Source organism: Bufo bufo, chromosome 10 (genome assembly GCF_905171765.1).
Source record: "Bufo bufo chromosome 10, aBufBuf1.1, whole genome shotgun sequence".
In the NCBI taxonomy this organism is placed as follows: Eukaryota; Metazoa; Chordata; class Amphibia; order Anura; family Bufonidae; genus Bufo; species Bufo bufo.
In genome coordinates this window covers 110,707,404-110,713,403 of record NC_053398.1, presented here as the reverse complement: position 1 = coordinate 110,713,403, position 6,000 = coordinate 110,707,404, and positions in this window count along the sequence as shown.

Here is a 6,000-nt window from a genome sequence, read left to right as displayed (position 1 = left end):
GCTGGCAATCTCGGATCCTTCCCAGGATCAGGCAAAACTACTATCTTCTTGCATGGATGACGGTAGACAGCCCATTTCCAAGGAATAGTTAAATAACTTCAACAATTCCAGCAATAACATTTCCGAGCATTTCTTGTATATTTCGACAGGTAATCCATCTAACCCTGGAGCCTTATCATTAGCCATTGTTCTCACTGCTTCCTCTAGCTTCTCCAATTTTAATGGGGCATCTAAAAGAGAACATGCCTCAGATGACAATCGCCGGATATCAGTCTCTCGCAAAAATTCTATAATATCTGATTCGGAGCATGACGTTTGCAACGAATATAGGGATAAATAAGAAATTTCCCAACATTCCCAATATGCTACCGGTGTCCTGTCTAATTTGTCCCCCCGAGTCTGTTAACCCTGTAATACATGTCGTACCTTGTTGCGCCTTAGATAACACAGAGAGCATATGCCCCACTTTCTCCCCCTCTTCAAAGAACTTCTGCTTATAAAAGAGACGTTTCCTCTCTGCTACCTGCAATAAATGACATTGCAGCGCTTCCTGTGCACCACGTATTCTAGCGCCATTTTCTATGGTTGGAGTTTGAGTAAAAGCTGCTTCCGCTATTTGCATTTCAGTATGGACTCGGGCGTCCATTTCCCTAGACTTAGATTTAATCCTACTAATGGATTTAATTAAAATCCCTCTCAAGTAAGCTTTCGAGGCCTCCCATACTGAATGGAGAGAGGCCATATTTCGGTTTAGATCAAAACATTCAGTCAGTGCAGTTTTCACCTCCTCCATCTCTCCCATTAATGTCAGCCAAAATGCGTTAAGACGCCATACTATAGGCCCCGGTCTGGCATTCCCGGACATGTCCAATTCAATGATCTGACAGTGTTCTAGCTAAATACTCAGACTTGTTCACTAGCGGGTACATGTGTGAGTTTACCAACCCTAAATCTATCCTAGATAGAGACATATACGTATATGAACAGCAGGAATATTTTTTCTCCCTGGGATGAGCTTCCCTCCATACATCCATAAGTCCCACCCCCGAAGGGGGTTTCAACTTCAGTTTCCACTCCCGTCGCCCTACATTTATCCAGGGTTTCATTCACTACGTTATTAAAATCCCCAATAATCAAACACGGGATATCCGAATATTCCGCCATAAACTCCAGCACCAGTCTCCGAGGTGTCAAGGTCTATGGCGGGGGAATATATATTGTCACCAGCACCATTCTCAGTCCATTGAGTACACAGTAAACACATACAAACCGACCCTCTGGGACCACTGATTCCTTCAGGCATTCAAAGCGCACATTTTTATTAATCAGTATGCTAACTCCCCTGGAGTGTGCAGAGAAGACCGAGTGCACAGAGTAACCAATCCAAGATTTCTGAAGCATCGGCACTCTCGATTCGGTCATATGTGTCTCCTGTAGACAACAAATAGCTGGCTGGTATCGCATGAAATATTGAAAAATGCTATGTCTTTTGGTTACCTCCGCCATTCCCCGCACATTCCAACTAATCACCTTGGTGATTAAAAAATAGTTCTTTATTGGCTCATCGTATAAAATCCACCAAAATCACAGGAAAAAGATGTACAGTAACATGTTTCGGGCTACAGAATCCAGCCCTTCATCAAGACATAACACACATACACGCATACATACACATAATGAACACATCTTAGGTCACTTTCACCCCTGCGTTAGGTGCGGATCCGTCAGCTCATTATTACACAGGAGGAAGTGTGCCTGAAGGAACTCCATGAGGAGATTAAAATTTCACAAGGTGACCTTAAACAATATGAGCAAGATGGCGGTTTTCTCAACATGGACATTAAACTAAAAGAAAACCTGAATAAATTGGAGGACACCGTCTTTGATTACAAGCAAAGCAAGTACAACAGAGATCTGGACTATAGTACGGACACAGTTTTCACTTGGTCTAATAGCAAAAATGGTGTTCCACGCTCAATTCTTAAGAAAATGAACCGCAATAAGGGTGGACGCAGTTCACGTGTTTCATTTAGCTCCACGGACATGGACTCGGCGGAGTCTGCTACAGATGAAACGAATGGTTCCGATACAGGGACCCCGCATAAAACGCATGATGATTCCACTCACAAGGAGCAGGCAAAAAATGCAGGGCGGGGAGAAAGCACCGTAAAAAAATCGGCGATATCCTACTCGCCGGACATAGCTTCAGGTAATCAACCTATCCTCAGTGCCCATCTCCCCCATTCTGGAGGGGGTACTGCGGAGGGGTTTTTCTTTCTCTCCGTCCTGCAGTTTTGACCTGTATCACACGATCATTGATATCAACCGTCTTGCTAGAAATCTCACTTTAAAAAAACATTTCTCATCCAGTAATGACGCGATGAGTGTGAATACAGGCCAAACAGGCGAAACAATAATGAACGTAAACACGGGTCAAATAGGTCATACAATAATGAATGTGAACCCAGGTTCAATAAATCAAACAATGTTGCAGACGGATACATCTATGCATTATCCAGTGTTTGACTTTAAAGAATTGATCTGCATCTCATCTCTTCAGGAATCTTGTCAGAGGGCAGAGAACTCACAATTACAAAATGTCTCTGAAACATTCAGGGTATTAAACAAGGGTTTTTACCCAATACAGTCTCGTTCTGTGACAAATTCCAGGAGTTAATAGAGAAGGATCTGTGTACTTTAAAACAGAAAAACAGGTCCAAGCAAAAATTTTACAATCTCTCCAGGGAGGAAATGAATGCATTGCAGGCTTTACATGATATGCAGGAGATTGCGATCCTTAAGGCTGATAAGGGAGGAGCGGTGGTAATCTTAGACAGCAGTGTATAGAAGGAACACGTTCTAAATATGTTGAATGACAAGAACACCTATCTGCTGTTGGATTTCAATCCGCTCCTCCCTTATCAAGAGAAGCTTCACAACATTCTGTTGGAGGGTGAAAGATTGGGAATTTTATCCAAAAAAGAAGTGGAGTATATTTATGTGGAACATGCGACCACGCCAATCTTTCACGCACTTCCAAAAGTGCATAAACCGGGTTCCCCGCCCCCTATGTGTCCGATTGTGGCAGGCATCGGAATGGACCGATTCCCTGCTACAGCCACTGATACCTTTGATGCCTGGTTATCTGAAGGATAGTCGCACAGTGCTTCAGAATTTTTATAACTAAGTGGAGTGAAGAATATATTTGGGTTGCGGCTGATATTACCGCACTACAGGGAGTGCAGAATTATTAGGCAAGTTGTATTTTTGAGGATTAATTTTATTATTGAACAACAACCATGTTCTCAATGAACCCAAAAAACTCATTAATATCAAAGCTGAATATTTTTGGAAGTAGTTTTTAGTTTGTTTTTAGTTTTAGCTATTTTAGGGGGATATCTGTGTGTGCAGGTGACTATTACTGTGCATAATTATTAGGCAACTTAACAAAAAACAAATATATACCCATTTCAATTATTTATTTTTACCAGTGAAACCAATATAACATCTCAACATTCACAAATATACATTTCTGACATTCAAAAACAAAACAAAAACAAATCAGTGACCAATATAGCCACCTTTCTTTGCAAGGACACTCAAAAGCCTGCCATCCATGGATTCTGTCAGTGTTTTGATCTGTTCACCATCAACATTGCGTGCAGCAGCAACCACAGCCTCCCAGACACTGTTCAGAGAGGTGTACTGTTTTCCCTCCTTGTAAATCTCACATTTGATGATGGACCACAGGTTCTCAATGGGGTTCAGATCAGGTGAACAAGGAGGCCATGTCATTAGATTTTCTTCTTTTATACCCTTTCTTGCCAGCCACGCTGTGGAGTACTTGGACGTGTGTGATGGAGCATTGTCCTGCATGAAAATCATGTTTTTCTTGAAGGATGCAGACTTCTTCCTGTACCACTGCTTGAAGAAGGTGTCTTCCAGAAACTGGCAGTAGGACTGGGAGTTGAGCTTGACTCCATCCTCAACCCGAAAAGGCCCCACAAGCTCATCTTTGATGATACCAGCCCAAACCAGTACTCCACCTCCACCTTGCTGGCGTCTGAGTCGGACTGGAGCTCTCTGCCCTTTACCAATCCAGCCACGGGCCCATCCATCTGGCCCATCAAGACTCACTCTCATTTCATCAGTCCATAAAACCTTAGAAAAATCAGTCTTGAGATATTTCTTGGCCCAGTCTTGACGTTTCAGCTTGTGTGTCTTGTTCAGTGGTGGTCGTCTTTCAGCCTTTCTTACCTTGGCCATGTCTCTGAGTATTGCACACCTTGTGCTTTTGGGCACTCCAGTGATGTTGCAGCTCTGAAATATGGCCAAACTGGTGGCAAGTGGCATCTTGGCAGCTGCACGCTTGACTTTTCTCAGTTCATGGGCAGTTATTTTGCGCCTTGGTTTTTCCACACGCTTCTTGCGACCCTGTTGACTATTTTGAATGAAACGCTTGATTGTTCGATGATCACGCTTCAGAAGCTTTGCAATTTTAAAAGTGCTGCATCCCTCTGCAAGATATCTCATTATTTTTGACTTTTCTGAGCCTGTCAAGTCCTTCTTTTGACCCATTTTGGCAAAGGAAAGGAAGTTGCCTAATAATTATGCACACCTGATATAGTGTGTTGATGTCATTAGACCACACCCCTTCTCATTACAGAGATGCACATCACCTAATATGCTTAATTGGTAGTAGGCTTTCGAAAAATAATAAAGGGTGGTCCCTTGGGGTTTACCCCAAAATAGACTACTCGTAAATAGACAGAAAAAATGTAAAAAAAGGGGTAGTGACGTTTTAAAACCTAACTTTTAATAAGATAGTTATAAATCCCACCTGGGAAAAGGACCCCTACCTGACAAACAAAACATAGACACAAAAGAACAGGGGACCTGGTGTAACAGGTACACCCAATGGTCAAATGAACAGGCACGTCCCGGGGAGGGGCGGGACGTGAGTGCTTGACCAATAAGCGTAAGTAAGCAAGATAGCGCTGGTACTGAAGACCGTGGCTTGTGCCGTGGTCTATAAGCATGCCAGGGAGGCAAAAAAGAAAGGGTTGGTCTTACCGGTGGATGGGCAAGAGGACCAGCCGGTCCAGTGCCCTTAGGGGAGATGTTCGCACGTATGAATGCGTCCCTTTGTGCAGGATGATGGTCACTTAGTGCAGGAGGGCCACAGGGAAGAAACTGTCCCTGGTGTTGCCCTACTTGGCCTAAAGCTGCCCTGAAGTGCCTGCTAATACGGGGTCCGATCCCCGCAAGGGGTGGCCCCGTCCGGAACCTAGCCCTAAAAACAGTGACCCTAGATAGCCCTGTAAGGACGGGAAAAAGGGGAAGGCCCTATGGGGCTCAAATGGCCTGGGTCAGCCAATGAGAGAGAGAGGGAAGGGGATATGGGTGCTAATGTGGATAGATGTATCAGAAAATCCTACACTAGTGTAGATAAATACTCTGTGTCCCTACGCGTTTCGTTGGAGAGTAAAAGGATGCTATGTATGTCCTAAAATAAAGGAACTATAGGTAGTTGCCTATGGCAAACCCCACAACTCGTCGGGGGACAGGGGTAAAGGGTACAGTATACCTCCCCTACTCGCAACCTATCTGTATGATCAGGACAGATATGGGGGAGGGGAGGGAGAAAATGCAAGTGGCGCAGACTTGACGGGACTAGACAGTCCTAGATAACCCAGAATCCTATAAAATGAGAGAAAACACATAGTGGTGCAGTCAGTCTGGGGCGTGCAATACCTAGATATGGTTGCATAATATGGCACTCAGTCTGATGGCATGTTGAATGAAGTTACTCACTGTTAGGCATGGGGGTCATGTGACTTCTCCTCATAGGATGCGGCACAGCAGATACAGGTGCCGAGCATCTGCCTGGCGTCTGACAGCGCAAAAGGGCGCGCTGAGAGGTTTAAATGTGAGGTAGGAGGTCCTGAACGCATGCGCAGTGGGCGCCGCCGCCGCTCACGTGCTTGGGAAGGTGTCACG